At 42.1% G+C, this 17569-nt stretch overlaps 1 long non-coding RNA gene across 1 annotated transcript in view; it reads right to left on the reverse strand.

Moving 5' to 3' along the window:
• LOC148108433 (uncharacterized) overlaps nt 1-17569 on the reverse strand; it is a 96026-nt gene that overhangs the window by 66111 nt on the left and 12346 nt on the right. The window contains exon 2 of the long non-coding RNA XR_015727923.1: nt 375-446. This is a non-coding gene — a long non-coding RNA (uncharacterized LOC148108433). The remainder of the gene's footprint in view (nt 1-374; nt 447-17569) is intronic.

Below are 17569 nucleotides of genomic sequence, written 5' to 3' on the forward strand. Positions count from 1 at the left end.
AAGTCCTGGAAGCCTCTTGCTTTTCTTTGTAGAGACCCTCTCCCCACAACTATTCTTATGCTAAAATCTGTGTTCTACTCTTTGGCTCAGCTGGCTTCTAGACTTGGAAGCATCTAAATGTTGGTCACTCATTCGGAAGGATTTATCAAGGACTTACCGGGGTGCCTGGGTGGCGCAGTCGTTAAGCGTCTGCCTTCGGCTCAGGGCGTGATCCCGGCATTATGGGATCGAGTCCCACATCAGGCTCCTCCGCTATGAGCCTGCTTCTCCCTCTCCCACTCCCCCTGCTTGTGTTCCCTCTCTCGCTAGCTGTCTCTCTCTCTGTCAAATAAATAAATAAAATCTTCAAAAAAAAAATAAATAAAAGGACTTACCATGTGCCAGGCACTGTACAAGGCCCCGAGGGTGAAAAGATAAATTGTCTGTGCTCCAGGGTCCCAGTCCACCTGGTGGGGTCACAACCACGAAAAAAGCAATGTAATAAATTCTATACCATAGAATAGTTATGTTATGTTAAGACTTTGCAGAGAGTTCACGGAGAGTCTACACCCATAACATAGCACCTGAGGAATGTCTTAGAGTTTACCCCTGTCAGGGAGAATTACGTTTTAATAAAAGTACTGAAGGCTTTCAAAACAAAAAAGGAATTCATGTCCGTGGCAGACACTCCTTGCTGGTGAGAGAGATGGGCGGCAGGAATTTTCCATGCCCTTTCCAATCATCTGATTCCACCTCCCTTAGACGGCAGCCCCAAAAGCCAAGATTAGAGCTCAGATGCCCCACCTTCCTGCCAAGCATCTTATCAGAAGAATCACCTATACTAAAGGTTTCTCTATGAGAGGGCAAGATTTTCCTGCTGTTGAGAAAAGCAGTGTTTTTTACCATATCTTTACACCAAGGACATGATTTCTCCCAAGTCTCAAACCCTTTCTCAGGGGAACAGGATGTCAGGAGTCTGTTGCTAATGCATCATCATTTATCTGCTAAGACAAACTGATGGGTCCCTGGCCATGGAGGTGGGCTTGTCGTGGGTCTGCCCTGCAGCAGCAGCTAAAACTAGGCGTTATCAGCTGGAAGGGTCTCCTTCTTTTGTGGAAAGCTATTTGGGATGAAAAGGGATAGAGTTCTTATCTTTTTATGAGCCAGTTCTTGCTAAGGATAACTTCACCAGGTGATCGACATAGTAAGGGAAAAGGGAAACACCCTACACATTTGGGGCATCCTGGAAAGAGCCCCCCCTTTGAACTCTGCCCTGCCTATTGCCACCGACCATGGCCCAAATTAGGGATAGACTGTCCTGGGGGCCTACCCCTGCGAGGTGAAGACACTCATTTAAAAATAAACAAAACTGGAGAAGAAGCTACGGGAATTGGGTCTGCAGATCAACAGACGACCCACAGGACAAACACAGTATGAACGGGTCCAAGAGAGAAGCCCAGGAGAAACGGAGACACAGAGAGTTAGCAGCCTGCCGGCAAATTCACCCCACAGAGCAGACACTATCTAATAGCCGCCTCTACCCAAGGCCGGCTGAATGACTGAAACACTAAGTGCTATAAAAGAGGAAGGAGCCAACGAGGAAAACGATTCTGTGGGTCGGGGGGCAGGAAGTCAAAGAAAACTTACAGAGCACATGGGACTTGTGTTGGGTCCTTAGAGCCCAGACCGAAATAAAGTAAAGCAATCTCAGAACCAACAACTGTAACTCAAATGATATTTTCAGGTATCCGAATCAGGGATTTGAATTGTATACATGAGGGGTATAGCACACTAACTTACTGAAGCTAGAGCTGGCTCACGTAGTGATTTTTATTAAACTATGAATTGATTTAAACTGGAAAAGATTTGTTTTTATAAAATGACCAAATCAAACCAGAGGGAAATAAACCAACTGTATTCTTCTAAGATGACCAATAAAAATTAAAACAAAGGCATTCATTCATTCATTTGTTCCTTTGACAAACACTGAGTGTCTACTAGTGTCATTCAACATTCTAGGAGAATGAGACATCTAAGGTTCTTGCCTTTGGAGCTTACAGTTAGGTAGGGGGAAGACAGACAATAAAACAGATTGAATAAGTAAGTAAATATCTGGAAGTAATAGGATGAAAATAAAACCAAGTAATGTGCAAGAACTACTTATTCAGATTGGGTGGTCAGGAAAGGATTTTCTGTGGGAAGTGACACTTGATAAGAAAAGGAAATGATGAGTAGGAGCTGGAAAGGCAAAGATAGGGTACAGGGATGATTGTTCCAGGCCGAAAACCAAGCATGAAGGACCTAAGGTAGGAGCACTTAATGTGTTCAAGAAACCAAAAGAGAACAAGGGCTAAAAAGTGGTGGGCAGGAGAAGGTAGGACAAAATTAGTTAGGAAAGCTAGGAGGGCCACGTCATGGAAGGCCTCATGGGCCACAGTCACGGCCTTGGACTTTGCTCTAAGTGTGATGAGAGGCCATAGGTGGTTTCAGCTGCTGAGTGGAAAATGGGCATACAGAGTGAGAGGCGGGGGCAGGGAGACTACACCAGGGGCCATGGCAGTAGCCTGGTGAGAGAGGGTGATGGTTTGGACGAGGCATGCATGCCAGCTGACCCAAATCTCAATTTTTCCATTGCCTTCATGGAAAAGCATCAGCAAGCTGTTCTTAAGTTACCTGGTGGTTGAAAAACAAAAATGAATTCTCCCAAATAAGATTCAATGAAACCACGTAGGGATGCTCTTTTCCAATAGGCCATGCTAGAGTTGTCTTAGTCTCAGACAAAAGAATAGACCAAACACCGCTTTTGGTGCCTGAATCTTTAATAGCCTTGGAATTTGAGAAGATGAGCTTGAACTAGCTGGCCTGGGTTTGGACAGCAGGGATTGAAAGGGAGTTTGGGTGCCATGCTGAAAAGCGGGGGACACTCCTGCACCTCCAGCTACCTAAATTGGCAGTTGTCTGTTCTTTTGGTGTAGGATTATTCCTGCGGAAACTCAGTTTTGTCTTAAACGGATCATCGAGAGTAAGGTTGGAGAACAGGAGATGGGTTTGAATATGAATCTCTTCTGGTATCTTCTGAGCTCTTTAGCAAATCACACACCAGTCTAAAACTGGTTCTTCTTGGCTGGGTGGGAGAAGAAAGGGTTAGATTTTATCTGTCATGAGTCGCCATGTGCACAGAATATTATATAATGTTCTACGAGGTACACAGAAGTTGTAAAAGGCGTATTATTATTTGCCAGATGCCAACTGTGTTTATATAACTTGATTTTCTTGGTTAGTGATCTCCATTTTGAAAATTACCTCAAACCCATAAATCAAACTCCATTTCATGCTATGAGAGAGCTACAGATTAGGCTAGCAAGCCCTGTGTGGGGTTCTTTATAAAAGAATAAGAGAGTCAAACTTGTGCTCCTAATGCCCATTTTATATGCATGACTTGAGTTGAGTTCCTTATGCATAATTCATGTGGTCATTTACAGGCTTTTTCATGACTCCTCCTTTAAGAGTTAACTGACAAAGGACGTTATCAGCCATGGTAACCAAGATATTATGCAAATCTATCTCTGAGCCAAGGGAAAAGGGGGTGGGTTGATTAAATAAAAAGATAGAGGAGGAAAGAGGGGCACACATCCCTCTTAATGTTACTCATCATTTATTAATGTATTTAACTGAAAAGAATTTTGAAAGGTAAATATGTGTTTGTGCTTTTCCTCTGGGTGTGAGGGCACTGCTTAGCCCTGTGAGCAACCATTTGAATGAATGCAAAACTACTGATTTCATTCATTTCATTTCCTCTCCCTCCAAGGAACAGCACATGAGAAGGTGGGTTTGGTATCAGGTGACACCAGATTCGTGTTCCCTTTAGCCCATTAAACTAATCAAGTCACTTCTTTTAACAACTTACTTTCTTGCATATGCAGTGTAAATAAAAATACTTGTCCCTATTTATTTACCTTGGTACAGGGTGGGAGGGGACAACATAAGGGTATGAATAGAAGAAGACAGCAATTATTGGGGGTCATCTGGAAGCTGGATGTCAGAAGCAGAGACCAAGAGAGGTGATTTTCCCAGAGGCATTGGGGTGATAGAGAACCAAGTCAAAGCAAAGGTCCAGCAAAGTATTCCCACGACAAAGCTCCTGACAGAGCTGCTATTCACTGAATCCTGGAAGGAAACAAAGTGGGACCCTCTAACCTGCCAACTGAGACTTTGAAATTTTCATTTCCATAAATTGGTCCAAAAACAGTGATAGGATCTGACTCATGAGTAGAGTTTACCCTTTACCTGAAGAACAGATGTTCCCATCAAGTGCAGCTATAAAGCAAGACTGAATCAAGAAGCAAGTTAGTCTTTCTCCCCCTCTCTCTCACTCTATTCCTCTCTCCCATCCTCCCGCTCACCCCACCCCACCCCACATCTGTCTCTCTCAGGCTTTCATACAGACTGAGACAAGGTCAGGGCTCCTATCCAGGAGACTCTTCCAGAGACAGTGAGCAAAGCCATCAAAGGTCTTTCTGGATTCCACAAACAGTCCCAGAGTAGCTTCAAATTAATGGGTGACTACTCCTCGACTAATAGAATCCCTGTGACAAGACAGCAACCAATTTCCCTGTGAGATGCTTGGCTTCTGACCTTACTTCCTGTACCTGAGAACTGAAGACACCTACTCCCATATCGCGAGTATTTTTTCTTCAGTACATTCTATTTTAAAATTATGGTACAATTACTTTCTAATCCCACATTATGAAGCATTTGTGGATTATTCTGATTCAGCCGTGGAGTGCACAGCACCTTGTTACCGTTCCAAAATAACCTCTGTTATTTTTTGATTATACAAATAATATGTTTATTGTATAAATTTTAGAAAACAAAGAAAAACCTGAATAAAGAATTAAAAGTTCCTTGTCAGTATTTGATGTGTTTTCTAAGGTTTTTTTTTTTTTTTTCTGTATGTATGTGAATACATCTATAATTGCAACAATAAAAGCATGGCCTATTTCCCCATAGAAAAAAAGTTATAATGGGGTTACCTCTGATTTTAGCACTTCATCCCAAGGACCATAAATGATGTGCCATAAAACATAGCTACAACTACAGAGTCCTATAACCATTTAAAATTAGTCTTCTTGGGGAGCCTGGGTGGCACAGCGGTTAAGCGTCTGCCTTCGGCTCAGGGCGTGATCCTGGCGTTATGGGATCAAGTCCCACATCGGGCTCCTCCACTGGGAGCCTGCTTCTTCCTCTCCCACTCCCCCTGCTTGTGTTCCCTCTCTCGTTGGCTGTCTCTATCCTGTCGAATAAATAAAAATAAAATCTTTAAAATAAATAAATAAATAAATAAATAAATAAATAAATAAAATAAATAAAATTAGTCTTCTTAAATGAATAATGTCAGAATTCCTGCCAATATCCCAGATTGCAATGAGGTCACAGAGGCTTCCAAGCCACTGAATACCACTATTAACTTTTTCAAGAGGTGAGCATTCTCGGAATTAAGAATTCCCTTCCCAACTTTCCAGGAAGAGGAATCTCCAGGATCCCGAGAACAATGGATTTTCAGAGATTTGCTGTTTTCCTAGCAAAGCTGGTACCAGTCCACAACCCCAGGCTCTAAGTCTGACCAGTTGTTGGACTGATATCACTGCGGTCTTTGCCCGTCCTCTCTGGAAACTAGAAGCCAGGTAATCCCATAACTCCTTCCCCCCCCCCCCGCCCCATAATTACTTATAGTAAAAAAGGCAAGCCTCTCTCAGTTTCTCGTATCTCACATATCCTTAACTCTGTATTCCTTAAAGCTTCTTTCTCATCTTTTTCCACTGTGATTTTTTTTTTCTAAGAAAACTGCCTACCATTCCCTCTGGAATTCTCACTCTATGTAAAACAAAAACAAACAAACAAAACAAACCCTCCATTTCTGGTAATATCATAGGTTATTTGGAACAACTTCCTGCTGGAAACAACTAAAAAAGAGCTGAATTCACTTCCAATTCTTCCTGAAAGAATCAAAGAAGTCAACAAAGAATTGTAAAACTGAAGAGAAATTCTGATAGCTCAGTGAGTTCAATAAGCAGAAAACTTACTAAGAGCATGTGTCCATTCTGAAAAGTTTAAAGTTTGGTTTTAATGGCCTTGTGGGTGAAGGGCATGTTTACCAATCCATGGACCCACACAAGGCAGAGAGTCTGGACAGGTTCCATAGTAAGCTAGGACTTCCGAAGACCACAGTCTCAGAGTGAGGCTAAAGTGGCTCACCCTGGGAACCTCAATCCTTAAATCTGACAAGGTGGTCCTAGGTTATTAGTGTCCCAAGATCCCAAGCAGCAGCAAAGAAATTCTTTCTGTAGAATTCATCGTAAGCTTTGAGTTTATTACAAACTTTTTTTCAATTATAATGACATGTACATGACATGTACATAATCACAGCTAACAACTCCAGAGCAATAAGCAATAAACAAAAACTCATGTGCACAGGGGCGCCTGGGTGGCTCAGTCGTTAGGCATCTGCCTTTGGCTCGGGTCATGATCCCAGCATTCTGGGATCGAGCCCCACATCGGGCTCCCTGCTCAGCAGGAAGCCTGCTTCTCCTTCCCCCACTCCTCCTGCTTGTGTTCCCTCTCTCTCTGCCTCTATCTCTGTCAAATAAATAAATAAAATCTTAAAAAAAAAAACTCATGTGCACAACTTCAGATCTTGAAAGTATCAGATAAAGACTATAAAACAATTATGCTTGTGTTTAAAGTTTATGAAAGACACGCTTGAAGGTATCTGCAGGGAACATAAAACCATCAAAAAGCTATATAATATATTTTTAAAAGAACCAAATAGAACTTCTGTGAAAGAAAAATGCAATTAACAAATTAAAAATTCCGTGGATGGGTTTTGATGATGCTGAAGAGAGAATTAGTAAGCTGAAATATGGGTCAGAAAAATTATCCACAGTGGAGCATAGAAAGACAAAAAAAATGGAAATTGCAGAAGAGAAGGTAAGAAACAGAGGACAGAGGGAGAAAGTCTAACATGTATTTAATTGGTGTCAGAAGAAGCTAGGTATTATGGGGCCAAGACAGTATCTGAAGAGATAATGGCTAAAAATGTTCCAGAGTTGGTGAAAGATGCCAATCCAAAAATTCAAAAATCACTACAATATTTAGCAATGTAGCTAAAAATGCTAGACACATTATAGTGAGAGTACAGAAAACGAGAGACAAAGATAAATAAAACCTTAAAAACATCCAGAGGAAGAAAGGCATCAACTTCAAGGGCACATCAATTAAACTGACAGTCAATTTCTCAACAGCAATGATGGAAACAAGAAGACAATGCAGTCCTATCTCCGAAGAGCTGAAAGATTAGTGCCACTTGAATTTTACAGAAAAGAACCAAATAGAACTTCTGTGAAAGAAAAATGCAATTAACAAGTTATGTGTTATACTGTACATTTAGGTTTTGGTGTACTTTTTCTGTGTGTGTTGTATTTCATAATGAAAAGAAAGGAAAAGAAAAACAGAAACGCCCCCGTAGTTTCAACCTCTTCACAAAAGAATTCATTCAATCTCCTTGTCTTGGTGGAGATCTGGCTCTCTCCATCCACATCTCTCCTCTCCTTTTAGGGCCTTGTTGCTGCTTCCAGAACATAACTCTTATTTTCCACTGAAATCCATGCCATCTAGCTCAGTTGCCTGCTATCCATCTTGATTTACACACACACACACACACACACACACACACACACACACACACACACACCTACTTAGGCCCGTTGATTGAAGACATTGGCCCTGACTCCAGCTTTCTCTCTGACCCATCTCACACCATCACCGTGAGTGGCTTCAACATCCACATGACCAAATCAGCTCACAAACCACCTTCAACTGTGGACACCACCCCCACCCCCAGTTTCAACACTCTTTCATCTTAACAACCCATTCCCATGGTCATATCCTGGACTCTGAAATGCTGTTTTAAATATTTTACCTTATTTTTAAAGCACAAAAGCAATACAAACTCACTATAAAAGAAACAGTGTAAATACTATTGACTTTTTTAAAAAGAGAGAGAGACAAAAAGAAAATTAAAATCACTCATGATCCCACCCTCCAGAAATAACAGGCCATAGCTGTGCATGTCTGCCCCCAGGTGTTTGGGTGCCTAAGAGAAAGACAATCTGTCTTTCACAGCATGGGCCCGTCCTTCCAACTAAATCATGTGCTTGTCTGTTAACAGTCAGCAGTTAACCTGAGTTCTGTTCTGGACGCACACAGACCATCACTTTGACCTTAGCAAGTGGCCTCCTTTCTCTGGATAACATTCCCTTTTCTGTAGAACAAAAGCATTGACTCTGATGGTTTCTTTTTTTTTTTTTTTTAAGATTTTATTTATTTATTTGTCAGAGACAGCGAGAGCACAAGCAGGGGGAGCAGCAGGCAGAGGAAGACGCAGACTCCCCACTGAACAAGGAGCCCGATGAGGGACTCGATCTCAGGACCCCAGGATCATGACCTGAGCTGAAAGCAGGCACTTAACCTACTGAGCCACCCAGGTGTCCCGACTCTGACGGTTTCTAAGGTGTCTTCTGGTATAGGATATCCATATTCCTAAGACTTCCCTAAAAGTGAAACTTGGGGGAACATCTGCACAGTCAGCCTCCGCAGCTGGGCTGACTGTACCATCAGAGTGAGAGGCCCAATCTGACGAACACTGTTATCAGCCAGAAGGCCCGCTGCACGAATTCATGGCCGTGATATTACTGTGCATTTTTAATCAGCGGCTATTATGATGAACAGCATTTTCCCATTTCTATTTCCTGCACTCCCTTGACACCTCCATTCCCATTTTCAAAGCCTGCGGAAACAGCTCGCTTCGCTCCAGACGTCCGTGCTTATTAACACCAGGACAGGACAGATGTGCACCGGAACGGGCACAGATCGCATAATCGAGATGGACATAAAAGCTTTCTATGTTGATGTTCTTACATATCATTTATTGACAATACAATCCTGTTTAACGCTTTCCAATCCCATTTCGGGGTTTGTCAGGAGCATGCTGGGACATTGTTCACAAGCCATCTTGTACTGATTCCTTGGCAAGAAAGTGAAAAATCTTTGGAGGGTGTCAGGCTAATGGTGGCCATAACAAGAAATTCAGACCATGATTCTGTGTTTGGTGCCCAAAGGGCCTCTGCTCCCCTAAGCACTGGTTCAGACAGCACCCAGGCTCCATGCCTGAGTGAGGTCCGGCCGTCACCGCCCCCTTCCTGAGCCCCTCCTGCCCACTCACTTTTCTCACTTGCAGGTTGCACGAATGACGGGCAAAATTCAGGACTGTGACAGAACTCTGAAGCAAGCAGGTGAGCCAGATACTATTCCCTGGTCTATGGAAGCACGGGATCAAAACCAGACATCACGATTCGGTGAGTAGGTAGAAGACTACAGACAGAATACTCAAATCCCAAACAAATGCTGAAGCAGGGTTTACATGGTCACCCAGTCCAGCGTAAGTACATCTGAGCATGAAGAGAGATCAGGAGCTGAGAGGAATACCGGGTGTGTGTACCCACAATCAGAGAACCCCTGACCCATGCCAACGTACCCCCACACTGCATATTCAGTATGGAAGTCAATTCAGAAATGGTCGAAGCATACTTAACATCAGGTTTCCTCACATTTACTGAAAGAGTATACAGCACAGTAGTTAAGGGCTCAGCTCCGGAACCAAGCATAACCGAGTTCAACCCCAACTTCCACGAACTATACTTTTCTCAAGCCAAATGGGAATAATAATAACACTCCCTTCCTAAGATAATTGTGAAAATTAAATGAAAGTATGCACATAAAGTACTGACTATAGCACCTGCCACATCCAGAGCTCGAAAATCATAAGCTATTGTCATGGGTTGTAGGTGAGCTCCCTTTTGGCTACTTGAGATAATGGTTAGAGATTAAGTCTGTTTCCTTAAATCTCTACCAAAACCAACAAACGTATTGATAAGCTTAGTTCCAATACTTGTGATTATGATTTTCTCTAATTCCACCCGTCTTCATCTTTACTTATTTATTTTTTTTGTCCTGTGATGTTAAGGACAATGTTTTTTTGGTAATTTTATATATTCGAAAGTCCCTGTAGAAATTTAAACGGTCATATTCATTTCTTTAGTTCTGCATTTCTGAAGTAGTTAGCACACAGTAGTGCGTTTCTTTAGAGTAGGAACTTGTCACGTGTTGAAATTATTCTTTAAAAGTATAAACTTCTATACAATCATTAGGGGCTATTTTAAGTAAGTCATTTTTTTCTTTCAATAATTCCACGTATGCAAAGATTTGAAACCATAGGCAGTAAAATTCATGGTCCGAAAGGGCTATCAAAGTTCAGGTAGCCTGAAGGACTTGGCACACTGTCGGTGCTTAATAATAATGTATCCTAATCATTAACATTGACTCTTTCTTCAAGTTTAGAGTTTTGTAGAAAATCTTGTATACAAGATGTGCCAACTTGCGGGGATCGTTGTGCAGGGCGCTCGAATGTGAAAGCCGCAGGCGTTCACAGTGTCATTAGGGCGGTGCCTGCACACCAGCTCGATTACAGTCGATTCCAGGGCTGGCTAATTCAGTGCTGGATCACCAAGGACCCAGATTCTCTACTTCCACTCTGCTATCTGTCCTCACTGGGTCACCTTGATCCTCAGGCTGCTTGCCTTTCTGGTAACTTCCCATCCAGATATAAGGGTACCCAAAGGGAGAAGAGGTATCTATCCGACTTAGGCATTCGGTTTTAACGGGTTGCTTTCTTTTCCCACCAAACGCATGCCCCTTCCTCGTCCTCTATTCTCCCAATAGAGTTACATCACAATTTTGATTAGAGAGATATTCAGTGTTTATGCTCTGATGACTATTTAGACATTATTCAGACTGAGTCAGATGTTATCCTATGATTTATATTCTCTTTCTTGTACAACTTTGGACTTTCCCTGGAGTTAACAACTACCTACTTTTATTTACTTATTTTTGAACATACTTACTACTGATTCAACCAAAAAGTCTCCATTAGTCAACTAAATTCCTCTCAAGATGTTCGGAAACATGAGAAATTTATCAAATCATATTCTCGAAGAACGTTCTCTTGGAGACTTCTGACCTGTTCTGATCAGAGCTAGCTGCCATTTGGGGATACTTGTTAACATCACCCTAAGCTAAGATGTCCTTTTTCCCTGTCTCTTCTTTCGACAATTCTTTTTTGTTGTTGTTGTTTACTACTGAGTTTTTGTGGTGCACACCCTTCTGTAGACTCCCTCAAAAAAGGAATGGATCAGAGGTAAATTTATGAGATCTTGCAAATGTCCTCATCTTCATTTCCTTGATAGCTTGGTGGGAATTAGAATTATAGGTTATAAAACACTTTGTTTCTGATATATTTGAGGATATCTCCCTACTTTCTTCTAGCTTCCAGTTTTGCTGGTGAAAAATCCAGAACTGTTCTGATTCATCATCTTTTGTTACATAATCTGTTTTCTTTTCTCTCTAGAAACTTGTAGGATCGTATCTCTGTGCCCGTGTTATGAAATTTAATGAGACGATGCCTTGATGTGAGTCTGTTTTCGTCTATGTTGATGGCCACTCAGTGGGCTCTGTTTCCTTTAGTTCCAGAAAATGTTGTTGAACCACTTCTTTGTTATTTTTTTTTTCATTTCCACGTTATAAGCTTTTTATTTGCCAATGTAATGAGCAAAACAGATAAATTTTTAAATGTTCGATATTCATTTCTTTGGTCATAGTGATGTTGAGTATATTTTCATACTACTTTTACTGTTTTTATTTCCTATGTTAATTATCTGTTTGTGTCTTTTGTCCATTGCATTCCCTTTCCTTCCAGCAGCACTTTCCCTACTTTTCGGTGAAAGACACTCCAGCCATTATAAAAGTATTAAAAAACGAGAAGAAACATAGGAAGAGGAGAATTCATATGACGCCACCACCCAAAGACAGCCAGCCACAGTAGATAATTTGTTTTCTTTCATCCTCCTTTCCTTTTTGTTCTATGCATATGATTGTGGACCTGTCGTTATCTGACAAAGTTTGTGATCGTCCTGTTTGTACAACTATGTGCTCTACAATTCTATTTTTTATTTTTAAACCTCTGAAGAAGGCACTTTCAAATGTTGAGTCACTCAATTCTCTTTTAAATTTTTTATCAAGAAGTTCTCTCCTATAAAATCTGAATTTCCACTGTGCCTACGTAGCACTTGCTCTGAAATCAAGGCAGGGAACGGGCTGTACCTCTGAAGACATGTGTAATTGGAAAATTTAAAAATAGTTCTGTGAAGAAAGGGAGTAGGTTTAAAATAAGGGCTGGGAATCTCGAAGATTCCAAGCTCAGGAATTCCCCGCTCATGGCAGAGCTTCCTGATTTCTCTCTTTCCCTCAAGAACTGTACCTAGACCCTCTTTCTTCTCTCCTTCCAACACGCAGGTCCTCACCCCACCTTTCTTTCCTCACTGCCCATTCTAGATCCTGGTGGCCCAGAGGCCTTCGCCCCTGGTGAAGAAATCTCCAGAGTCCTTCCTCCAGAATTCTTCATGACTCACTCCTGCACCGCCTTCCAGTTTTCACCCCCTGGTCACACATATCCACACCCACCTCGGGCCACACTCTCAATTCCCTATATCTTATTCCACGGTTTCTTTTGTTCCTAACCACACAAATATATGGTCTCTAGTATTTATTCTGTGTCTCCTATCCACCCCACTCCTGAGGTTAGAGATCTTTGTTATGTTCACTAACGTATCCCCAGAGTGACTAGGACAGTGCCTGGCACACAGCATGTGTCAATAACTTATTCATTTCGTTGACTGAATAAATGATTGCTCAAACAAGCACCCCCACATGCCTTTACCAGCCTGGCTTTCTCCCACCTTCACTGCGTCAATTTCCAAATTTGAATTGAGCCAACGCTCACTTTTTCAGCCTCTGATGCTGTAGCTTCTGCCATTTTCAGGCTGCTGAGAGTCTGCCAAGTGGATGCACCAGAAAGTCATACTGCTAAACCTCACGTGTGCCTTTAGTCATACCTAGCCGTCTTTGTATCTAGCTCGCGTTGCCTCCCTAGCAAATTCCACACTGTGATGTTCTACAGCAACTTTCCTTTTCGAATTTGCATGAAGCCAGATTTGTGGCCCACCCATAGCCCATGTTCAGACTTGAGCAGTTGTTTTCATTTTTGCAATACCTTTTTTGCAGCTCTTACTTTGTACAAATTTAGTGTAGTAATTATGTGTAACATTCAGCGGAAGTAATTTTCCAGTTTGATGATTGCCTTTTCATTCATTTTCACCTTTTTATATATACACACTAGTTTTTTTGTTTGTTTGTTTTTAAAAACTTACTTACTTGGGGGGGGGCACAGAGAGAGGGAGAGAGAAACTTAAGCAGACTCCATGCTGAGCATGGAGCCAGACCTGGGGCGATCTCACCTCCCTCAGGTCACGACCTGAGCCGAAGCCAAGTCCGAAATTAACCGACTGCTCTACCCCAGCGTCCCTGTACCCACTGTTCTTAAATATTAGAGCTATGTATCATTGCCTTTGGAATCTTTTCATTTGCTTTTAGACTTGAAGAGTCGTCTCTGAGCCAGAAATGTGATACCGTCTTCTAGTTTTTGTTTTTAATAGTTTGAGATTTCTACAAGTTGTTCTGCACATACTGGCACAGCTCATGTTATCATATAAATTTTTCCTCCAACTAACCAACCACTAATGTTCCAGTTTGGGAGTTTTAGCTGGACCAACAAAAAACACCATTTCCCCCTCGTGAATTAGAAACTACTTAAGAAATAAAGATACAGTGGAGGCAGATGTTGTCTTCTTAATTCTGTAAAGCTGATTAGAACACTAATGTTAAATAATCAGACAAAATAATCTGCTAACACACCTCCTCCCTGGATTAAGCTACCCACCCCCGGAACGGGGGTCCTGATAGACCTCCAGTGAATCCCACAAGTGCAGGAGCAGGAACCCTCTAAGGGACCCCTGAGCAGAGGGCAGACCAGCATCCAGTTTATCTGCAGGCCCGCAGATCCAAATGAGGGAGGAAGGGCTTGAGTCACAAGCACTCTTGTTTCTCTTTCTAAACTCATCAGTCAGGTATTTCCCTCCTCCTCCCCTAGAAAGGAGAAAGTGAGGGCTTGGGGGGCGGGGGGGGGGGGAGCAGGCAGTGTGACTGTAGCTGATGACCCTGTACCTAGAAACACACACTCAGGAAAATAGCTTCTCTCTACCCCTTCCTCCGACCGGACTCTCACCTCCGAGCAACATCCAGCACCTTCACTGGAGAACCCTTTGCTACCGTCCTGTTTTGTGATGCCATCTTTATCATCACTGTGGATGTTCTATGGGCTACTCTGGCCTCCCCTGTTTCACTAACCTCCGCTAACAGTAGAAACAAATTGATAACATTATCGTTCTTTTCTGTTGTCTTTTGCTTTCTGGGAAAGCTGATCCCTCCCTGCCACCCCTCTTTCTTCTTTTTTTTTTCCCCCTCAAAATGTATTAGTTATATTGTCTGTTGTCCTCCAGATGCACTTTAGAATGATTTTGTCATATTCCAAAAATAACCCTTTTGGGATTTTATTTGGAGTTATAGCTATAAATTAATTTGGTAGGAATGACATCTTTATAATATTCTGTTCTGTCCGAGAACATGGTATGGTTCTATTTACTCAAGTCTTCTTTTATATCTTGTAGTAAAATCTTGTCATTTATTCATATAAATCTTTCATATTTTTTGTTAAGTTATTCCTAGGCATTTCATCGCTTTTGTTACTATTGGGAATGCAATATTTTTCCCATCATGTTTCCTCACTGGTTATACTTAGCATATAGAAAATCTAGTAATTTTCAGATATTTATCTTTATATGTGTGTGTGGATGTTTCAAATTAAGTCATTCTTTTCACTCTTTTATTAATGTCAATATTCCCCTGGGCCATGTTACCAAAATCATCTCAGATCTCCTTCTTGCAAAACCCTGTGTTTTCTGTTCAGTCCTTACCATCCTTGACATCTTTGCTGATCTCTCTCCTCCTTTTTAAAAAGCTATTATTTATTAAGTACCTCTTGTGAGTCAGGAATCGTGCTAAGTGCTTGATTTAGACTAATGCATACAGTCCTCATGAGAGCCGTATTTTGGGTAGGTCGTATTCTACCCATTTTACAGATGAAGCTGAGACTTAGATGGATAAGCAAAATCCCCCAAGGTCACACAATAAGTAAGGGACAGTACTGGGCATTTTCAATCCTTGGTTGCCTTCTATGACATTTTGTTTGCCTTGTTCCTTTTATCCTGTATCTCTGTTGTTCATTTTTAAAATTTGGGACATTTTCAGTCATTTTTTCTTTCAAATATTTTTTCTGAAGTTTCCTCCTTCCAACACTCTTTCTGGGACTCTGATGACACAAACAGACATTTGGATATTCTCCCACGGGAGAAAGGGGCTCTGCTCTTCCTACCCACTCCAAGTCTTTTTTCTCTGTTGTTCAGATTGGATAATTTCTATTGATTTGTTGTCAAATGTACTCCCTCTTTCTTCTTTTATCTGAGGCATGCTAGTCAGTCCATCTGGAGAGCTTTTTATTTTGGTTATTGTATTTTTCAGTTCTAAAATTCCCATTTGATTCTTCCTATATTTTCTGCTTCTTTGCTAAGTCTTTCTATCTTCCCATTCATTTCAATACTGCTTTCCTTTACTTCTTGGAGCATTTCTATAATCACTACTTAAAAGTTTTAATTCCAAAATCTGTGTCATCTCAGCAGTGGCATCTCTCTCTTCTCTTTTCTATTTGACATTTTCCTGGATCTTTGTATGATGAATAATTTGGGATTATACCTTTCACATTCTAAATGTATGTAATGAGACTCGGGCTCATGCGTAAATCCTATGGGGAAAATTTTGATATTTTTTGTTTTAACAGGCAATTGACCTGATTGGATTCAGTCCACAAGTTCCAACCCACCTTCTGCGGGTCGTAGTTCTAACAACAGTTCAGTTTTCAGTGTCTTTGCAGGGCTCTTCAGATCTGTGCCCTGTGTGTGCCGTCCAGTGACCAGTGAGGGACCAGCACGGTGTCAGCCCACAGACCTGTTCTCATAGTCCAATAATCTGTTTAGGTTCACACAGGTGCAGGTCCAGGTGAGCCTAGGGGTTCATAAACAACTGATGGGGTTGATTTCCTGAGCTGTTCTGTCTCCATGATCTTCCTGATACATTTAAATTCCCCGGGGCTTCCCTTTTCAATCTGGGTGTTTAGTTCCCCCCTGTACTGTGTACTTCCCACAACACAGAGTATGCATTCCCAAACATGAAATACGCAGTCAATATGATAGGGTCAATTTAAGTGCCAGGTCCCCCACCCCCAGCCCCATGCCCAGACCAGTAACACTCTGCAGGGGGAGGGGGGCGGGGGGTGCCTTGAGCTAATTAGTTCATATCAGTTAGGACGCTCTTCAGGGGCTGAGGAGGGGCTGGACACCTGACAAAATCAAGGTGCTGTAAAGAACAAGGACATGGCTGTTGGGGAGACGAGTGGTGTCTATACACTGATTCTTTCCTCCTTTTCGCCCTTAAACCACTAAATGTTACCCTCACCCTCCTAATCACTCAGGCTTTTAAAACCTTCACCTCTGTGCTTCTGCTCCCACCCACATGCCGGTGAACATCCAGTCAGGTGCTCAGCCTAAAGATGCCTCTTCAGGAAGGACTCTCGCTTTGCTGTTCTCTGTCCAGCCGATTTTAAAGCCTCCTCTAGTTTCCTTGCCCTCGGATTCCTCCTCTCCATGGTCAGCTTCCTTAGCATGGTGATCAAGCCTCTCCCCCATCTGCCCTCTGCCTTTCCAGAAGTATCTGTTATGCATGCCCCTGGGGTCACCAGACACCCCTTGGCCCCGCCCCCACCCCATCTGCTGCATTTGACTGAACATCAGTCCTTAAACATACCCTGCGGTTTCTGCCTTTTGTTCCAGCTGTGTCTTCCCAAAAGACCCTTTTAACCCAATCACATTAGCCAAGGCTCACTTCACATGCCATGTGCTCCCTGAAGGCTCAGAGACCTCACCAAGGTAGAATTTGTCTCACCTTCCCGTTAGGTTCTGTGGACATCTCTACTGTAGCTCTTCATCGCATTTGCCCTGGTTCCACTATTGTCTCCTTCACCAGGGCATGAGCTGCTTAAGAGGCAAGACCATCTCTTATTCTCTTTGGGAGCCCCCACGGTGTCTGGCCCAGCACCCCAGATACAGTAGATACCCAAGATACGTTGTTTTATTAGAGTCAGTTAAACGGGCTTGAATCTTTAACCTCTAGTGTAACAGCCTTGGGATCAATGCAATCCAGAAAAATTATTCTTCCTCTATTGGATTTCTGTGGGTATCTTGCTCAGAAAGGAATTTAATAAGAGAAATTATTCTCTCCCCAGCATAGCCTGGGGGCTCACCTCTATGCCATTATAGTTCCCTATAGTACTTCTTATTTTATATAATTAATCATTGCTTAATTATTTCATCGGTTTCTATCCCCCCCCCAAACTTTGGTATCATTCTTTGAA

The sequence above is a fragment of the Ursus americanus genome, chromosome 20, assembly GCF_024610735.1.
Source record: "Ursus americanus isolate L20-20 chromosome 20, mUrsAme1.1.p, whole genome shotgun sequence".
Lineage (NCBI taxonomy): Eukaryota > Metazoa > Chordata > Mammalia > Carnivora > Ursidae > Ursus > Ursus americanus.